We start from the raw sequence: 20,986 nt of genomic DNA on the forward strand, positions 1-20,986 counted from the left end.
CCTCTCGTGTGAGGCTTCAAACTTCTTGAGGCCAAAGATCTTCTTCATCTGCGAGGCATCAGCTCCAAGCACAGAGCTGGAAAGCATTTGAGTGATGTAATATTGACATAAAGACGGAATGTAAAGACTATATTATCCAGGGGTCACGTTACATTCTTCTCACAGTGCTACAGCAGACACACTCCAAGGCCCCACATTTTATATATTTATTCGTTTGTGTTTATTTATATAATGATGAATTTTATAATTGATTTTAGCAACCAAATTCGAGCCCATTTAAAATCTTGTGATATTATACACTCTCAAGAAAGATTTTGGGGCTGATCTAAGGAAGTGTGAATAATAAAGGGGCAGTTGGTTAGGAAACAATATCTATAATACTTCCAGCCTTTTCATTTAGAAAAAATCTGGTATCTGAGTGCTCCCAGCCAGATGCAGGTCAGTCTGAAGCAAGAATGTGAACAGAGTGTCACCCCAAAATCCCGTTGGTGAGATGCCCAGGACTTGTGCTAGAATCACTCATTTTGCTGAATGCTAAAAATACAGCTTCAGTTTTAGGTGATTGCCTTGAAGTGATCTGATCTCAATTTGTTTAGGATGCCTGAGCCCATCATTGAAGCTAGGAACAATAGTAACTGCAATGGCCGACATTGGGGACAGGAGCAGAAATCCCTACCTGGCCGCACTGGCCAGACCACAGTCGTCAGGTAGTGGTGGCCAAAGAGCCACCGGTTCAGTGGTTTGAGGATTTCCTGTCGGAGGGGTGAGGCCGGCTGTGTAAGGTTGTAGGCACAGGCGGCATTCAAGGTTGGTCAACAGCCCCTCGCCTCCAGGGAGATGTTCCCTGGCGCCTGGTCATCATCAGTGACTAAGGGAGATAAACCACTGATTCTCAGCCCCACGAGGCCCAATGCTCCTTTTTATAATAAATATTTTGTAATACTCCCATTACTAACCTAAAATGAAATTAATAGCTTATTTAAGCTACTGATACATAATTTAAAAGAAAACAAAATGCCGTAACTTGGGAATAAAAAGGAATGTAAAACATAATAAAATAATACATATTTCAATATGTGAATGTTCAGACATAATTACAGTAGAAAACATTAAAGCATCAAATGCTTGCAGCCATGTTCTATGTAGCAGTTACAAACAGACTGATGGATGTAAATTTTATTGATGATTAAATACCACGCATGGCCTTGTCACTGGTGATGGTAATTTTCCAATACCATGAACAACTCTTGGTAAAGTTTTTGATGAAACAAAGGACAGATATTATATGATTCCCCTTATACGAAGTACCCAGAATAGGCAAATTCACAGAGCCAGAAAGTGGATTAGAGGTTGTAAAGACCCAACGGGAAGGGGCCTGGGGAGCTATTGCTTAATAGGCACAGAGCTTCTGTCTGTGGTGACGAAAAGTTTTGGAAATATATAGCAGTGATGGTTGCACAACATTTTGAAAGTACTTAATGCCATTGAATTATACACTTAAAAATGGTTAACATGGTAAATTCTATGTTGTGTATTTTTACTACAATAATAAAATACCCAAAAAAGTCTTGCAAAAAAAGTGTTTTGTTTATATACAAAACAGAGTTAGATTCTAGTTCAGATAATAGTAAATGGCCTTTCACTTACATGAACGTCCTGCGGGACATTTGAAAGTTATGCAAGACAATTCTTTGTCGTGCAGGCCTATTCCATCACTGGCCAATCCCACGCAGTACCAGTAGGGCACCCCTTCGCTGTGATGAAAATGCCCCCGCCGTGTTCCAATTGCCGTAGGAGGATAGCATCTCCCTCTCGAGAACCACTGAGATGCCGGAAGCAGAGCCACGCAGGTTGCCTGGGTTGGGACCGGCCAGTGCCTGGAGTCCTCGTTGGGACGAGAGTGCTCGGCCCAGAAACCGCAGAAATTCAGTTCTTTGAAGGATCAGCATGGAGCATGAGGAGCAAGGGGAAGAAGGATGTGGGAACTATGACATGAAAGCTGCCGCCGGTTCTGACCCCTGGCACCCCGGCTCCTGGTTTCTCACGCAGAAATGCTCACGGCAGTCCCCTCCCAGACGGTGGAGCTAGAGAGCCTGGGACTCGGCTGGGTGGTGTGGGCTGGCGCGGGATGGGGCAGGGCTGACTCGGCCATCCACAGATGATGCGGCAGTGCTGCTGACTATGACGGTGGCAATAACAGCTGCTATTTATTGAATAATTAGCAAGTTCTTTACTATATTTTCATGTAATTTTAACAACTATTTATTACAGGTGGGAAAACAAGTTCAGGCAGCTGGGAGGTGCTCGGAAAATCAAAAGTCATGGAGAGAAGGCGGGAGCCCAGTCACAGAGATTCCTAGCCGACAGATTCGAATCTGCTCGTTCTGAAGTCCCACTCGGCTGACCTCCACGTGCGGATGCGGCCGAGTTCCTCCCCCCAACCCCGCGGTTTGCTGGGGCGTCAGCTGGGGAGCCAGTGCCGCCGGCCGTGCGGGGGTCCAGCCACTTCCCCGCCGGCCGAAGGACACTGCCAGCGCCCTCTTCTCCCGCTTTCCTCCGGTCGCAGGGATCTGACTGATGGAGGGGCGCTCAGCCCGCCACCGTGATGCAGCGCCGCTTGGAAAGCACTGACTTCTCCCAAGAGGCTTGGAGCTCCTGGGGCTAGAATGAGTGTGGTTGGCTGACAGCTGCTTCTGGAGCGGCCTCCCTCTCGGACTTCACGCCCGATGGTCGCCTGCGGAGGCTTCCGGGTCCAGCGTGGGACCCCAGGCACAGAAGCAAGACTGAAGTCCCTGTCGCTACTCCTTCCCCTCGTTACAGGGGGCTGGAAAAGCCCACCTCATGCCACTTCCTCCCCCAGAGGACCCTTTAACGTAAACCTTTAATTTTAACCCTTTCCCTGCCGTATCCTGCCCCCGCACACCCAGCGCTTACCGGGACTCACCTGTTTGTGAGCGCTGACGGCCGCAGTCATTTGCTTCTGTGCACAAGATCTTTGTGCGCAGGGCCAAGCCTTCTGCGTCCTCGAACCCAAGCCCGTGCTCCATTGTAATTAAGACAATAATTAGATACGTAGCACTAATAATTAGGGCAACTGCCTTCTTCTTCTTTTTTTTTTTTTTAACACTTTCACACACCTCATTTGATCCTCTTGACAATCCTGTCAGGCAGGTGTTATTGTCATTCCTGTTCTACAGATGAGGAAACATGAGGCCCGGGTCACACCCCTGGAATCCGGCAGAACTGGGTCAGGAGTTCAGGTCCTTTCATTGCAAGCCCCAGTGCCTTCAGCAAGGGATTTGTGTGTCTGCTGGAGAGTCCTCTGAGGGAGTCTCTTGAAAAATCATTCTGCCTCAGATTTTGATGTCTCAAGTACTTTAGCAGTTTCTTCAAACAGGAGCAAGACTTTGTACTTTTTCCTCAAAGTATTTCAATTATTTCACACTCATGAACCAGTTTAAGACTACAGAACTTCAGTAAGACTCACACAGCGGGCGTTGTGTTCTTGTTTCTCTGAGGGAGCAACAGAGAGAGTCATCCACGTCTATGGGCCCGTCTGGGTTCCTGGACCAGGAGGGAAATGGAGAGTCCAGCCAGGGAAGGCCCAGACCCCTTCCTGCCTCCAGGGTAGCATTTGCAGCCAATGGGTAATTATGAAAGGTGTGCGATAAAGTTCAGAGGCACACATGTGGATCCAAACAGGCATAGCAAGACAAGGAGCCAGAAGGCCAGGCCACGCACAGTGGAGAGCACGAGAATCGAAGGAAATCAAAATATGTGTTTATATCCATAGGACTGCCTGGAGGCAGAGGCCAGGAGCTGGGGAGTTAGGCTCCAGGAGGCTGAGGTTCTTGGGTCTCAAGGTCCCAGCCAGCTCGGCTCCCCACACTGCTCCCCACGGTCTTGATGTGTCAGGTCAGAGGGCCAGAACCCCCAGCTTCATCACAGGGAGCAGTGCACAGAGCTCAGGAGAAAGGCTAGAGCGAATCATGAATCCAAAGGGACAGGCAAACAGGAGAACCCAGACAGGAGGGCACACCAAAAGGAGCCAGCGGATCCATTCCTCGCGGGGTGGGGCTGTGACAGGCAGCAGCGTGGATCGGTAGCCACAGAAAGGAACAGTCAGCTCACACCACGAATAGGTGTTCACACCAAAAGAGTTCTAATCTTTTGACAATCAATCCGATTGCTTTCTCTTCTGTTCCCTCTCAAGTTGCAGGAAGTCATGATTTTGAAGGAGGCAGTTCTCAGAACGTGATGCTCTGATTGGCCCCCAAACCTCCATCCTGAGCTCCAGCCTCCGCCCTCCTGAAGCCGTTGGATTACCTGCTGCTGCTATGAACAAGGAGGGTCTTCAGACAGCTTCTAGAATTTCAAGCTGGAAACGCTCCCAGGGAGAAGACATGGTCAACCCTACATCTCTGGTGAGGCCCAACCACCCTCCTGGAACTCAGAGGCAGCCTGAGGTATGTGTGAAGGAGATCTCAGAACAGGATCAAGCATTTTATTACTTTTATCTAATAACTCTTATTCTTTATTAAATAAATGACACAGAGACATAAATTAATAGAACATCGAGGAAAGGAAAAAGTTTACCCACGCTATCAACACTCCAGGTTGAACCGGTTTTCATTTGTTCCAGTTCCGGTTCTATTCATTAGCGTACGTCATTTTTATGTAGCTGAAATCATAGTAGTGTGTAATGTATTCTTTTTATCACTTAAAATGAAACCATACACTCTTTTTTATGTTGTTACGGACTCTTCATAATTGTTTTTGGCTCAATACAGCTCCTGAGAGGTTGTGTCCCCTCACGTGCCCGACCTTCTCCCTCCAGGGCTCTTCCACACTGCTTTCAGCTCTTCACCACTGTGCCGAAGACTACGAGGAACACGTGAGCGCATGACTCAGAAGCCTCAGGGAAGATGGAGGGCGAGGTGCTGGCAATTTTTCCGGCAACTCTTTGCGTGAGATGACATGCAACAGGGAGCAGGGCTATTCTGGCCTTGTGGGGAGAGAGATTGGAAGACGTGACATTTGTTCCACAGCTGGCTGGCGGCACTGGTTCTGAGCTTTTGTAGAGAGGAGGTGAACAGGCAGCAGCAGAAGGTGTGTTTTTGATGAAAGGTCTATGAGACCTGGGGCAAAGCACTGTCACTTTCTGGTCCAGGTGTGGAAAAGACAGTGGCCCTAGGTCAGGGAAGCAGGGCGCATCAGCAGGCGTTGCCGTGCCCCTAAAATGGCGCAGATGGAACCTGTTCATGTGGGTGGAGCAGCTGGGGTAGAAGCAGAGTGCCCCCCTCCGAGAGCTTACAGGCTGAGGGATCCACGAGCAGGCAAGAGCAGAAAAGAAGTAGATCTGGTCCTTAGCATGCATGAGACACTTGCAAGGGACTCTAAGAACTGACTGGGGGCTCTGAGGCAGGGGCTTGAAGTCCTCCAGTTGTGCATGTGGGCCCGGAGTCAAGGACTCTGGATGCCATCGCTATCCGATTCTCGTCTGTACCCGTAGGCCGGATAGGCTGGGAAGAGTCCGGGGTTGGATCTTTTCTTTTGATTATTTTCCTAGGATAGCTTCCCAGAAGCAGAATTACTGGGTTAAAGGGCACCAAAGGTTTTTGCCCCTGTGGGAATTCCCAGCATCAGTTCTCAGGCCCGGCTACCATGTTCTTCTTTTCTCTGCCCCAGTCCCTTCCCTACTCTCCCTTTCTCTCAACACTGCCACCCCTCTCTACACCCATGGGGGTGCTCCCCATCCAAGACCAACCCTACCCCCTCCCTCCTCTCTCACTGTCTCTGAAGACAGACTCGTGGGTCCATTGCATTTTGAAGCACTGCTCCAAGGATATAATGAGGGAATGACTGGGACATTTAAAACAAGCGAAAAGGTGCAAAAACTTTAGAAGTCTTGTTAGGACTATTTCACTTATAATCCCTGATTCTTTCTTGAGACAGTTACTAGATATCCATTTAAGACATCAGATCCTCTTCACCTGGGGGCCATGGTGAAGATTTGGGGGTCTAGGTCAGCCAGGGGCCTGGTCAGGAAAACGAAACCACACGAGTTATGTTTAACAGAGAGAATGTAATGTAAGGAACTGATTAATCAGGTACTGAGTGACTGAGAGTAAAAAGGGAGACACTAGGTAGCCCAGAAACAATAACTGCAGGAAACAGCGCCCAACCTGGACTAGGGGAACTAGAAGCTTGGAGAAGGTTTCCACGGAGTTGAGACTCAGACTCTGAGGAGGGGTGTTATAGGTTGAATTATATCCCCCCAAAAAAGACATGTTGAAGTCCTAACCCCTAGTATCTCTCCATGTGACCTTATCTGAAAATACGGTCCCTAGAGAGGTAATCAAGTTAAAACTAGTTTATCAGGATGGGTCCTAATCTAACATAGCAGTGTCCTTATAGAAAGGGGAGATGTGGACACAGAGACAGAGGCGCAGAGGAAAGATGAGAAGACGCACAGGGAGAAGACCGCCGTGTGACTGGAGTGATGCATCCACCAGCCAACGAAGCCCCAGGATTGCCAGGAACACCCAAAGCGACAAGAGGCAAGGAAGAATTCTCCCCTAGAGCTGTCAGAGGAAACACAGCCCTACGGACACCTTGATCTCAGACTTCTGGCCTCCAGAACTGTCACAGAATACATTTCTGTTGTTTTAAGCCACGCAGCTTGTAGTGCTGTGTTTTGGTAGCCAAGAGAGTGCTCAGCCAGTGCTCTCTCTGAGGGGACACCATGAGCTGGTTCTGAGAGTATGGAAGCAACTGGAAGCTGGAACCAACCACTACTAGAATCACCTGCCACTACTAGGATGGAACACTCTGGTTGGCATGACGCTGACAGAGACAATGAGCAAAACAGAAGTGCCCTCTCTCTCTTCCAGCCTTCCTGTCACCTCTTATTTGCTCCTTGGCCAATGCCCATGTAATGGGGGGCCAGCTGTCAGGGGAGAAACATTGTGTGCCAAGTCCTGGCTTCACAGAACTGACTCTGGCAGGTGGAGGGGGAGCTGAGAGACAAGAGCCTAGTACCCAGCATCGGGCATGGAAGCTTGGGTGGGGAAAAAAACCTCATCTTTATTTTCATTATCCTCTCTCTGAGATCTAGCATTCCCTTCCCTTATGAATATGGGCCAAAAATAAATGGAGAAAACCACAGTAGTATTAGCAGAACCTATAACTCTGTCACTAATGTTTTCATTGCACGTTAGAGTTGCTGCAGATATTTCAAATTATCATTTACGCTTATCACCACTACTTAAAAATTACGGTAGGTGTTAGACTTGCTGCTAGATCTGGTAATTCAATATGCTAATAAAGGGGCAAACGGATTACCAGCATGATTTTGTTTTTTAATGTTTTCATAACTTTATTTAGTGTATGACTTCCTTTTGTACTTGAGTTATTATTGTATTTTATGCATTAAAAATCTTATTTTGGAAAGATGACCAAAGACTTCACCAGACTGACAAAGGAGTCCATGGCACCAAAAAATAGCTGAAGTATCATTAGGAGGAAGGAAGGATAACCAGGCAGAGCAGAGGATTTTGGGCAGTGAAACTGTTCTGTATGATACTGTAATGATGGACACGTGACATCATATATTTGTCCAAACCTGCAGAATGGACAACACCAAGCATGACCCTAACGTAAACCATGGAGTCTGGGTGTTAATGACGTGTTCATCAATTGTAACAAATGGACCGCTCTGCTGGAGGATGTTGATAATGGGGGAGACTATGCATGTGTGTAGGCAAGAGGTCTATGGGAAATCTCTGCACCTTCCTCTCAACTTTGCTGCAAACCTAAAACTGCTCTAAAAATTCAAGTGTATTAAAAAAGGAGGTGACAAACCTCTGACACAGATCCTTTCCTCTTTATTCCAGAAATTGGGTCTCATCCACTGGTGACACAGACACTGGTTCAGTGGGTGGGGGCTGGAGTTCTTATTCCAAACACAGACATGAAGGGGGTGCATTGGGAGTGGTGGTCTGACCCCAGCCTTCTTTGGTGTGACCTGGTGCACAAGGTTGCTTCTTTCTTGGGCATCCACTGGTAGAGTAGAAGGTTTACCTTTCCCTTTCTCCCAGGGCTCAAATGCTGGTCACCGCTCCCAAGCGGGCCAGCTCCACGGACGTCCACCCAGGGCTCCTCACTCCAGCGGGCCGTGCACTGGGTTTGAAGCTCTGCTGTTGATGTCTTAAATTCTGAACAATTTTAAGCAAGGGGTGCCTCATTTTCATTTTGCACCGGGCCCTACAAATCGTGTAGCCAGTGTTCCTCGCAGGAAACGTGTGGGCTGGGCTTTGAGGTCCAAACATTTAGGGTATAAGAGACTGTACTTTCATTCCTCACATGAATTAATAATTCAGTTCTGCTACTTAATAAAGGCCAAGCCTCACCCCACTGACTTCTCCCAGTCATTCTCATAACGATTTGTTTTTCTACCTGAGGAAAGGAAAAATAGTGAAAGGAAGTGGGGTTTTTGTATTATTCAGATACTCTTGGTCTCGACATCTTTGAGAACTCCTAATTGAGAAATGGATAAAGCGTTTGTAAAATGACGTTTGACGTCACTTCTGGATGTACGGCAGATCAGAAATTTGAGACTTGTATACAACCTCCGGGTGGTGTGGGGTTTGCTTGGCTTTTGTTATTTTGTTTTTTAACATGTCTGACTGGAGGTGCTATCGAAGTCCCAGAGACAAAACTTCGCAGGTACTGATGGCTCAGTCCCGAGAGCCGCGGTTCGAAGGCCTCAAGCTTGCAGTGTCTTCAGGAAGATGCGTCCCTGGGCCTGCGGCAGCCTGAGAAGCTGGCTCCTTTCTTCCTGCATCTGGATGGGGCAAAAAACCAGTGGTGGGACATCCACAGCCTGGACTGCAGCACTTCACCCCACCAATTAGAATTTTAAAAGCTTTCAAAAAAGCCAGGGGGTGGCTGAGCGGTTAAGTTCACATGCTCCGCTTCGGTGGCCCAGGGTTTCACCGGTTCAGATCCTGGGGCAGACATGGCACCGCTCATCAGGCCGTATTGAGGCGGCGTCCCACATGCCACAACTAGAAGGACCCACAACTAAAAAAAATATACCACTATGTACTGGGGAGATTTGGGGAGAAAAAGGAAAAAAAATTCGCAATAGTTGTTAGCTCAGGCTCCAATCTTTAAAAAAATTTTTGAAAGAAAAATAAATTAAAAAAACCAGCCGTGGAATTGTTTCATTGGCTCTTTCAATGGGTACCTGTGTCGCCGGCTGAGGGACAGCACATCTCCTCAGGCACATTTCAGAGCAGCAGCACCTTCCTCCTTCCACATCAGGGACCGTCTCCCTGTGAGTGAGCTGTCAGAGATGGAGCCTGGGGAAGCCATGGAGGAAATCCACAGGGCAGGCAGGGTTCCTCAGCTGGATTCTGATGCTGTGAGGTTTTCCTCACACCTGAGCTCACTTGCTCCTCATCTAATCACTCAAACACATATTTAGGAGCGCATGCAGAGGGCATCAGAACACAGCTCTGCAGCTAACTCTGTAGCTAGACCAGCCATGTGGTCCTGGGCAATGATTACCCACACTGCTCTGGGGTTCCCTGTTCACACGATGTGGATAATGAAGGCACTTCATCAGCTCCACCAGGGCTGCTGGGAGGATTAAGTGAACTAACTGACATAAAGCACTAGAACAGGGCCTGGCACACAGCAGGCATTCTGGAAACAGTAGCTTGAAAACACGCCTGAGGGTTATGCACATCTCTCTAGGCGCCTGGGAAACGTACACCATAGTCTGTCTTCTAGGACTGGGTATTTACATCGTGCTTCTCGGATCCTCGGGGTTCCAGTGAAGGGCATCCATGGCCCATGGGAGATGAGGAGGGGAGGACAGGAAGCAGGCAGCACCTCACTTCTACTCCACTTAAGACAAGAATCTTTTGGGCCAGCCCCAGTGGCCTAGTGGTTAAGTTCAGCACACTCTACTTCAACATCCCAGGTTCAGTTCCCAGGCTCGGACCTATACCACTCTGTTAGCAGCCATGCTGTGTTGGCAGCCCATAAACAGAGGAAGACTGGGATAGACGTTAGGTCAGGGCAGATCTTCCTCAGCAAAAAATTTTTTTACAAAAAGAGTCTTTATCTAATGTATATATTGAGTTTTCAGAAAAGATTTCACTTGAAGAAAACCTCCCAAGCAAGGCCATAAAGGGTTTGAAACCACTGCTCTTGGAACCTAGTATCTAAATGGAGACCCAGGAAATGCACCCAGGACACAAGCAAGCAGTCCCACACGACTGAACATAGTTAGGCTTCGTATCAGTCAGGGTCATGGAGGGAAAGAAGTGGCACACACTCAAATGGGTTATTAGAGGAGTGTCATGAAGGGTCTATCAGTGTAGGTAGGGTTTAGGGAAGCGAGGGAGAGATGACGTGGTGCCCGGAGCCAGCACCCCTCATAGGGCTGAAGAGGGACAGGCAAGGAGTGTCTGTATTCCAGAGAGGATGGATGTGGAGAGGGTGCCTGACAGCAGCTGAAGACTTTGTAGAGGGAGGCACCCAAGCTGGGGGAACCCGTTAGGGACGGAGCCAGGAGAACGGATACTCTGACTACACTCTCTTCCCACCCTTCAACCCTCTTCAGGTGCCTCCCAATGTCCAAACCCAACCAGAAGCCAAAGGGGCAAGGGAGGCTATTGATATATTAACATAGCTCCTGTGGTGTGCTGGTAAATAAATATTTAACAAGCTCTCTGCGTGTGTGCACACTTATTTATAGTGTTTGCCAATTTCCATGGTGCAAATATTCCTACCATGGTCACCAAACATGGAGCTAAGAAGAGATGCACATAATCAGCTCTCACGGGCTCCAGCACACCACTCAAATGGACCATATGGGTCAGGCTCCCAGGTCACAGAGCAGGGTGGAGAAGGACAGAGAACAGATCTGGAAGGACAAACAAAAGATGTCCGGTGCTTGTGTTGCTGCCCATGCTGCAGCTGCCAGTATTAGGCCAAGGGTTCTGTCGTCTGCACCAAGGATGTCAGTGCCTCCATCTTCAGCATCAGCATAACTGCCATTTGCAATGCTAATAAATAATGGTATGTTCAATAAACATTCAGCAGGTCAGTAGTGTAGGTGAGAGAGAGAACGAGACAGGGAGAGAGAGAGGGACATGTAAATTGCACTCCAGGCTGGGAAACGTCTGCATTCCTCACAGATAGCCACACTGCCAATAAAGACACAAGGTGGGCAGTGGTGGGGAGCTGTGCTTCTCCAACTTCAATTAACTTCATCTGATAGCTCAACAGTATCCTATAACTAGCTAGGGATACGTCTTGTGGAGGAAGGAGGGGTGACACACTAGAAATGGGAGTCCCAGGGGTGGGGGCAGGACAGAATACACCATCTGGCATGAGCTCCAGGTTTTAGAGATCATAGCACCACCTTATGTAGCTGCAGAGCCGTTCAACTGTTCTGAACCTGTGTGGCCCATCTTGACTGAGCCATTGCTCGAGGGACCAAAATTCTGTGATGCTTAGGAGTAGCTCTCTGGGTCCTAGCACTGTTTCTCTGCATGTGGAAAGCATAGTTCCAATTCTCTGGGCAACTGTGTGAAATAGGAGCTCAGCAACGGCCACCACCTACCCACCAGACCTACCACAAATGGTCTGTCCTGACATCACCATTATCCACCACGACAATGTCTCAAGTTCTGCTTCCAAGACAGAAGCATCATGAACTTACCAGGTAAAATTGCTTACCAGGTATAGAGGCTGGCCCAGTCAGAAAGCCAGGTCCAAAAGAGGACTCTGTGACAAAAGAAATGACACAAAAGTGAAATCTTCCCTTCCACTCCCAAAATCCACTTCTGCATCATCCGTCTCCATTCTCCTCTCGGAATTATGTACTGATGAGCAGGTAACGTGAATTTATATTGACAATCCCTCCTTAAGATTTGAGAGGAGAATTCTAACAGCATCCACTCCTATTGCTTATGGGAAACCAAAGGCACTGGGCAGACCTCTACCAGAGGGCTGGTAAAGAGAAAAGAACCAGCACAGGGCCTGTGAAAATATCCTGGGGCACAGAAGACAGAGCACAGCTCTCAACGCAGAGGAAGAGCACAGCCTTGAGCACTGCTTAATACACAAGACAGAAGAAAATGCCAGAAAACAGACTGTAAACAAGACTTTAACAAAAATGAGGGGGAATTGAGATCTGTGGATCTGGCTAAGAGGCAGAGAAACAGAAAAGGAAATTGATGAGATGGGGAAAACGAAAAGCTAAAAATTCAATTAAAAAATTAAATCTGCATTAAAATCAGGAAAGAGAAACCAAAAACCCGCAGAAAACATAATCCAAATATAAAGAATAAGTTTGCCTAAGAGGGTAGATCTTAAACTTTCTCATCACAAGATAAACAAAATTTGTAACCGTGTGCAGTGATGGATGTTAACCAGACTTATTGTGGTGACCATTTCACAATATATACAAATATCAAATTATTACACTGTACACCTGAAACTAATATAATGTTATATGTCAATTATACCACACTCTAGAAAAAGAATAAGTTTGCCAAGCTCTATGATAATATAGAAGAAAAAGATGACAAAATGAAACTAGCAGATATAAAGACTACACAAGAGGGACCCAATATATGGGCTATTGTCTTGTCTCTGAAAGAGAATCAGAAACCGAGGAAACAAAAGCAGAATGCTAGATATTATGTAATACAGGAGTTCTTTTTTCCTTTGGAAAAACAATTGCATGGTATAGTGACTAACAGCTCAGACCCTAGAGTGAAGTAGACCTACGTTCCTCTCTCTTCTGAGAGAGAGGGGTCCGGGGGAGACCTGGATGCTGAATGCTGTGCTGGGGCAGCGGGTGGAGCCCAGGCCTGGAGCAGGCAGATCAGGTCTCATGCATCCAGGGGCACCGAGCAAGGGAGAGGGGCTCTCGGAGGAGAGGCTGATGGAGCATCAGGAGAGCAAATGAAATCGAAGATTCAGAGACAGGATGTTCTGCACAAAGAATCTTCCTTCAGGCCCTGCTACTGCGTCTCAGTGCCGTCGAGTCCCGAGGGTTTGAGCTGTGGGGGGAACACCGCCGACACGGGCGTCCTGTGACGCGCTCACAACTGGTCATTTCTGTCCACAGTCACGCAGCTGCTCTCTCCAGCCCAGGCCAGCACCTCAAGTGTGAGAGGTTTTGAGGCAGAAGATTCCAAAACCCATGAAACTGCAAGACAATCGATGTTTATTTTTTGAATACATTCGGGGTAATTTGTTATGCAGCAATGGTTAATTAATATATAACTCTCCTGAGGACGGATGTATTTAGGACTTGCCCAAGGCCTGTTGACCTCCTATGAGCGCTGGAACTCCATCTCATCATCTCTGAATGGGGAAGGACAATAGCTATCACCTCATAGGGTTGTCACCAGTGATACGTACAGAGCACTTAGCACTGTATCTGGCAAAAGTTTCCACATTTCAAAGGGGTTCACTGAGTACCAAGAAAAGTTAACGACAAGAGACCAACCCATAGATACACATGACAGAATTTGTAAATATCAAGACTGCAGGAAAAAAATCATATAAGCATTGAGGGGAGAGGGATAGTTAATGTAAAAAGGAAGAAAACCCATGTGACTTCAAACTTCTCCCATAAATCCATGTTAAATGCGAAAAGAACGTGTCAACCGTTACAGTTTTGAGGGAATAGGGTAGTTAATCAAGACCATGGACTCAGTCAAGTCCTGTATAAAAACAACAAAGAAATAGTCTCAGCTCTTCACGCACTTGGAAAGTCTGTCTTCTCTATACGTCCTTCTTCAGACAAGGACTGAAAGGCTTTTTACAGAAACCAAGACACAGCAAATAAAGAACTCAACAAAGGCTAATTTGTGTTGTGAAAGGGCAGTGGTGAGCACTAAAACCTGTTATATGTTAAACGAAGCCTAAATAATTATTGGAAATATGATTACAAGATAGAATGCAAATGTCAAAAAAATAATTAATTATAACTTTGATGAGACTCCAGATTATACCAACAAAGGTAGATAGGCGAGAAAGTAGATGGAAGTAAAAGCATGCTAAGTTTTTACCTTACTCAGGGGGAATTAATAGATACTGTTTCATTCTTGTCATTGGTGATAACAGAACGATGAGTCAAGTGTATGTTTAGAGATACAAGTAGGCACTAGCACTATTTTAAAATATTGCGTGTGTTAGGGTAGACTAACTGCTAAAACGAAGAGTCCCACAATCTCAGTGAGGCTCAGAGTAAAATCTACTTCTTGCTCATGGCACAGTCCAGCGCAGGCGGTGCGGAGGAAGCAGGGGGTTCTACTCACAGGCCCCACTTAGCTGCAAGGACAGCGAGAAGCGTGGCTCAGCTGTCCGCCCAAGAAAAAGGAACGTGGGTTCGAATGAGCGCCAGCAGTCTGGTCACCAAATATTTATACTTCCTTCTTCCTTCAGAGAGAAGGCCTACCTCTCCCACTATCAGTACTGTACTAGTCAGGCTTCAGTCAAGACAACAGAAACTAGTCTAGTATTTCAAATGAGGAATGCAATTCAGGGAACCGGGTGCTTACACAATCATTGGAACCAGAGGTCAGGGAAAACCATGGCTAGCTGTTGAGAAACAATGTGCAGAAATTACAGGAAGCTACCATTCATGACCTCGGCTGTCTGAGGCACCCGAGCAGGCAACACGCAATGTCTCACTGTACGGTGGCTGCAGCCCGCGTGTAGCACAGAAGTCAGGACACCGCCATCCGTCCGAGATTCCACCTGCTGCTGCCGGAGGAACATGTACCTTCTCCTTCTCTTCCACCTTCCTAATCTCAAACGAGTAATTCTCAATGGCAGAACCTAAACTGGAACCTCAATGGCAAGGGATTCTGAGAAATAAGTGCTCAGAAGGGGGTGAAGATAAGGAGGAGCTGACCGCTGACCTTCTAAGTCACTGAGAGAAAAACCGTAGAAAACAGTGCAATCAGTTCTCATTAGCCACTGTAGTTATGTTCTGTAAAGTCACCGCGAGCACTGAATTAGCAAATGCTGAGCCATTGCTCCTGGGGAAACACAGGGTTAGAGTCCTGTGAGCTTCTGGTCACAACAATTTTGTCAACTGATCACTACATAACCTTATTTTATGTGTGTTTCTGTGTAAAGACACCTTATTTGATATATATTGTTGAATGAAGTCACTGAAGTCACGGCCAACAGCACTGTAACTCATGCCTGAACGAAGCTGATCTAACACGTGTATTTTACCTATAAGGCACATCACAGCTTCCTTGGACCAGGGAACACTTGACAGCTCTTCAGCACTATGCTTGGTGGTCATTCTAAACAGTGAAATCACCAAAAAAAGGCATGAAAATGCAAAAAGCATGGCACTAAATAGGCCACACAAAGGACGCTTGTTTACGACGAGAGCTGAAACGAGAAGGCAGAGCGTTGCCTTGTTCAACCTCAGCTGGGAACTTGTGTGTTGAGCGGCTCAGATTTTCCCTGCTCTGCACACGTCTGTGTAGGACCACAGAAGGGCCTGCAAGTTGACTTTGAGGTTACAAATACATTTTATTCAGTAAGTGAATTCTCAAGTAGCAAGCCCTCAAACAATGAGGATGCACATATATAACAAAAGATAGAAAGTAGAGAAAATAAAGCACTAAAATAGAAAACAACAAATAAAACACACATTTAAGATATCCAGTGTAATCAAAGGCAAATGAAATTACCAAGGCAACACTGGTCATCTATCAAATTGTCAGACCAGAGGGGCTGGCCCCGTGGCCGAGTGGTTAAGTTCGCGCGCTCCGCTGCAGACGGCCCAGTGTTTCATTGGTTCGAATCCTGGGCGCGGACATGGCACTGCTCATCAGACCACGCTGAGGCAGCGTCCCACATGCCACAACTAGAAGGACCCACAACGAAGAATACACAACTATGTACCGGGGGGGTTTGGGGAGAAAAAGGAAAAAATAAAATCTTTAAAAGAAAATAAAAATAAAAAAATAAAAGTGACACATTTATTTATAAAAAAAAAAAAAATTGTCAGACCAGATTAGAATATTGGTAAGCAATAATAGAATTATTGGTAAGCTATTAACTTTCTCAAAAGAAATTTCATAGAAATATCAAAAGCCTTAAAAATGTTCAGACTCTGGGGGCCGGCCCAGTGGCGCAGCAGTTAAGTTTGCACACTCTGCTTCAGCAGCCCGGGGTTCGCAGTTTCGGATCCCGGGTGTGGGCCTACACGCAGCACTTGGCAAGCCATGCTGTGGCGTGCGGCCCACATATAAAAAAAATAGAGGAAGATGGGCACGGATGTTAGCTCAGGGCCAGTCTTCCTCAGCAAAAAAAGAGGAGGATTGGCAGCAGATGCTAGCTCAGGGCTAATCTTCCTCAAAAAAAAAAAAATGTTCAGACTCTGATCTAGCTGCAAATCTGGAAGCTCCATCCTAAGTTAATAGGCCTGGAGGTACACCAAGATCTAATTACAAGAATATTTATCTCAGTAAAATTTACAACAGCGAAAAGAAAGTATAAATAACCTAAATGTCCTATAAGAGAAGACTGGCTAATAAATTATGGTCCCTCTGCACAATAAAACACTATGCAGCCTTCAGTCATAATGTCATAGAATGATATTAAATCATGGGAAGAGGCTTATCATAAAAGTCCACCAAAATTTAGAAAATAGTATATAGAGTTTGATTTCCTTTTTTTATCTAAAAGAGAAAAAGGAGAAACTTACATAATTATTTAAATAATGGTGAAAAAAGACATGGAATTAATTTAAAGGTTATCTTCTTAAACGCTTAGCAAATTAGGGTGAAATATAAGTATATTTAAGGAATTAAATGTTCCAATGCCAATATCATCTTTTGATATGAAACTGATTATGTTAAAGTAAGGGAAAAACAAAGATACCACTATTATTTAAGTTCTCATCAATGAAATAAGATAAAGAAAAAAAGAAGTACAACATCATTATTGAAGGAAGGAAATAAATATCTTACTTACATGAGATTTATCTGTGTACCTAGAAAACAATTAAATCAATAAAAATCTTTTAGAAATAAATTGGAGCATTAGGTGAGACTTCTGGTAAAAATAAATACAATAAGCACATGAAAAGATGTCCAACATCATTGATCACTAAGGAAGTGCAAATTAAAACCACAACGGTGTACTAATACACATCCACTGGAATGGCTAAAATGTAAAAGTCTGACCACACTGAGTATTAGCAAAGGATATGGAAGAAGTGGGACTCTCATTTACTGCTGGATCAAAGTGATATGATCATTTGGAAAATGGTTTGGAAAACAGTTGGGCAGTTTGCTAAAAAAAAGTTAAACACATCCCCCACATAGAACCCAGTCAATCCACTTGTAGGTATTTACCCAAGAGAAGAGAAATCACGTGGCCACACACAGACTTGTGCACAAATATTCATAGCAGCTTTATTTGTAAATGCCCCAAACTGAAAACAACAAGCAAACGTCCATCAGTAGGTAAATGGATAAACAGATTGTGGAATATGACAGATATGACAGAAGACTAGACAGCAATAAGAAGAAATGAACTATTGATACACAAAACAACGTGAATGAATCTCTAAATAATTATGCTAAGACAAGCAAAAAAGGGATACATACTGTATGATTCCATAACAAATTTTAGAAAATGCAAACTAATCTATAGTGCCAGAAAGCAGATGAATGGTTCTCTTGGGCCAGGGGCTGGTGCCAGGAAGGGATGGATAACAAAGGGACATATGAGAGCTTTTGGGGTGATGATTGTGGTTATGTTTTTATAAATGTATACAGATGTCAAAATTCATGCAGGCATCATTCTAAGTATGTACAGTTTATTATGTCAATTATACCTCAATAAAACTAAAAAATAAGTAAATAAACAAATAAATACAATAACCCATAAACACTGTTTTTACTTACTAGGAATAGCCAGTTAGAAAATATAATGGGAAAATGTCTCATTCAACAATCCATCACTAAATATCAAATAGCCTATAACAAATTTAATAAGCAATGTGGTTGGCAGCATGTGAAAAAAATTATAAGTCTTTGTGATGATTTTAATCTTTGGAAAAAAACAGATTTGACTAAATGAAAAGCACAATATGCCCTCATTGTGTTGTAGTGGATGCTGTGATGCGCCCTCCAGATTTCCCTCTTCAGGAACTCACCTCCTTAGCTGCTGATGGCTCTCAGCTGCCTTGTCCTCCAGGAACCTCCCTCAATTGAAGAAAGCCACCTCCTCTCCCGGGGTGGTCTCATCGAGTGACCGGTCAACGGTGGAGGAGGAAGCTTTACAAAAACCTGGTCCCCTTGCCTCAATTTGGGACAACTACCAAGTTCCATCCTAGCCCCAGAACTCCCCTGGGGTTAGCTGAGGGCTTTGTCCTGACTTCACTGGGGTTCAGCCACTTCGTCTGCTCGGTCCCGCTTCCTTCAGCCCACATAGGCACCGATCTCAAGAGGACCCCCTAAAAAACCTCCTGCACGCACTCCTCCCTCTGCCTCTGCTTCCCAGGGAACTCGACCGCCAACAGAGTGTGACGGCATCAACTACACCCACACTGAAGCGCACATTCAACACGATTTCTCATCAGAATAACAGTGGAATAATTTTATTAAGCGAAAATAACTAAGAAGTTTTGGAGAGAAAAAAGAAACAACAAAGTTAGACTTGAAACACTAGAAATTAAATTTTGTTATAGAGCTATAATAATATAAACAAAATATTAATGATAAATAATAGGAAAAAATCAAATGAAACAGAAAACACTGTATGCAATATAAGCAACCCCCAGGATGACATTATGCTTCCATAATGTTCTCTCTACTTCCTCAACTTTTTGAATCCTGTCTCTTCCCTGAGAAAATGGCTCCCCAAGAACCCTTTTCAGTGGAAGCTACTCATGCTCTCATATGGACACCAGAGGCAGCATTAGCATTTAACTCTCTAATAACGCTAGCAGGACACTATTTCCACCTCCTTGTACCAAATCCCCCTTTTTTTTTTCTTTTAAAGATTTTATTTTTCCTTCTTCTCCCCAAAGCCTCCCAGTACATAGTTGTGTAGTTTTAGTTGTGGGTCCTTCCAGCTGTGGCACGTGGGACGCCGCCTCAGCATGGCCTGATGAGCGGTATCATGTCCATGCCCAGGATTCCAACCTGTGAAACCCTGGGCCGCCAAAGCAGAGCACGCGAACCCAACCACTAGGCCACGGGGCCGGGCCCACAAATCCCCTTTTTGAGGTTCCAGGCCATTTATTATTCCTTCCTCTACACTTCTCTTTAATAATCTACCAAAGTGAGCATCATGCTTCTACTTTCATCGGGCACTTGATAACGGCTGTCTTCCTCTCCACCTTAGCATCTGCTATGATCTTAATGAATCCAATATCCACATGGGCGGCACGTCAAACACCCCAGCCTCTTCGTTCTTTAACCTCAATGGCAATAAATTCCAACTCCCTTCCCCCTGCAGTCTACGCCCACAGACACAGTGTCGCCACGAGGAACAGTTCTGCCTCTAAAACCTTAAACTCTAACGTTTCCATCTATAACAACAATTCCTTGCCTTCCTGCTTGTTTATTACTTCTCTTCTAAGCCTACTCTTTTAGTTCACAGAGATCGCAAGAGAATTGCTTGAACTCCGAAATCAATTAGAGTCCCTCAATTCCACCTGAAATTTCTTCCTTTCCTTTTGAACTTGAACCCAGCCTTTTCAGCTCCTGGTCCCTTGTCCTTCCACCACATCCACCCAGCAAATCCCCAGTGCTGGGCCAAGGTTTTAATCTGACATCTGAAGGTTGCTGAAGGGCCGTTTTCCTGCAGGCTGGCACCATGATTGATGGGGTTTCCATATTCAAGTGTGCTCTCATGGATGCTAGAAAACGCTTTACTTTCACTTATCCTGTTTCTGCTCTCTCCCTAGTTTCTCCTTGTAGCTGTCCCAAGTCATCCTCCTCGTGCTCTTTCTTGAGGCACTTTCTTCCTTTAGCTTCCTAGACCTCACACTCCCCAGGTTTTCTGCCTACCTATTAACTTCTCATCACTTGCCTTCATGAGCTATCTTCCTCATCTGTCCTTTAAATTGTAGTGCTCCCTGTGTTCACTCTTCATCCCCTGTTGTCAACCACAGACAAGACTTCAAAGACTCTTTGTTTTCTGATAATGCCATACCCATTCTTCCAGCCCAGACCTCCCTCCTGAGCTCCAGAATCCTATTTTCAACTTTGCGCTGGACGTTACTACCCGGACATTCTACAGTCATCACAGACTCAGCATGTTAAAAACGGAATGGTTATGATCTCCCCATCCCAAGTCTATTTCTCCTTCTATATTTCTTCTTCAGGATATGGAGGAGGAAATTCTTTTTTTTTTTTTCAAAGATTGGCACCTGAGCTAACAACTGTTGCCAATCTTCTTTTTTATTTTTTCTGCTTTTTCTCCCCAAAGTCCCCCAGTACATAGTTGCATATTTTTTAGTTGTGGGTCCTTCTGGTTGTGGCATGTGGGACACTGCCTCAGCATGGCCTGATGAGCGGTGCCATGTCCGTGCTCAGGATCCGAACCAGTGAAACCCTGGGCCGTCAAAGCGGAGTACATGAACTTAACCACTCAGCCACAGGGCCAGCCCCCAGGGAGGAAATTCCTGCTCCTTTTTTTCATTTTCCTCCTACTTTTCCATCCTCTCTAATCAAAATGGAAAAGTTGCAAAACAGATTGGTCTTAATCCAAGACATAGACTGAGGCACATTTACCGGTGGCATGAGATTACTGTAAATTACAACTCTGTATACTCTTGCATTCTCTTGCTTTTCCATCTCATTTGTGCATGCAGCTGGGTGGGCAAGTTGACTTGGCCGGCTTTCTCCTTCTTTCCCACATCTAGATGGAATGGCTCCAATATTTGGATTCAGAGGAAGAGTTA

At 45.5% G+C, this 20,986-nt stretch overlaps 2 long non-coding RNA genes across 2 annotated transcripts; one reads left to right on the forward strand and one right to left on the reverse strand.

Moving 5' to 3' along the window:
- Positions 1-112: 112 nt before the first annotated feature.
- LOC138921640 (uncharacterized) lies at positions 113-3,051 on the reverse strand. Its single transcript, XR_011434384.1, has 2 exons — positions 2,945-3,051; positions 113-2,661 (listed from the first exon to the last, which is right to left on the reverse strand). It is a non-coding gene; the product is annotated as an uncharacterized lncRNA (long non-coding RNA).
- Positions 1,791-8,846, forward strand: LOC138921639 (uncharacterized). The gene is made up of 4 exons (XR_011434382.1): positions 1,791-2,873; positions 4,214-4,466; positions 4,838-5,109; positions 6,418-8,846. It is a non-coding gene; the product is annotated as an uncharacterized lncRNA (long non-coding RNA).
- The last annotated feature ends 12,140 nt before the right edge of the window (positions 8,847-20,986 follow it).

Source organism: Equus caballus, chromosome 2 (assembly GCF_041296265.1).
Source record: "Equus caballus isolate H_3958 breed thoroughbred chromosome 2, TB-T2T, whole genome shotgun sequence".
NCBI classification, from domain to species: domain Eukaryota; kingdom Metazoa; phylum Chordata; class Mammalia; order Perissodactyla; family Equidae; genus Equus; species Equus caballus.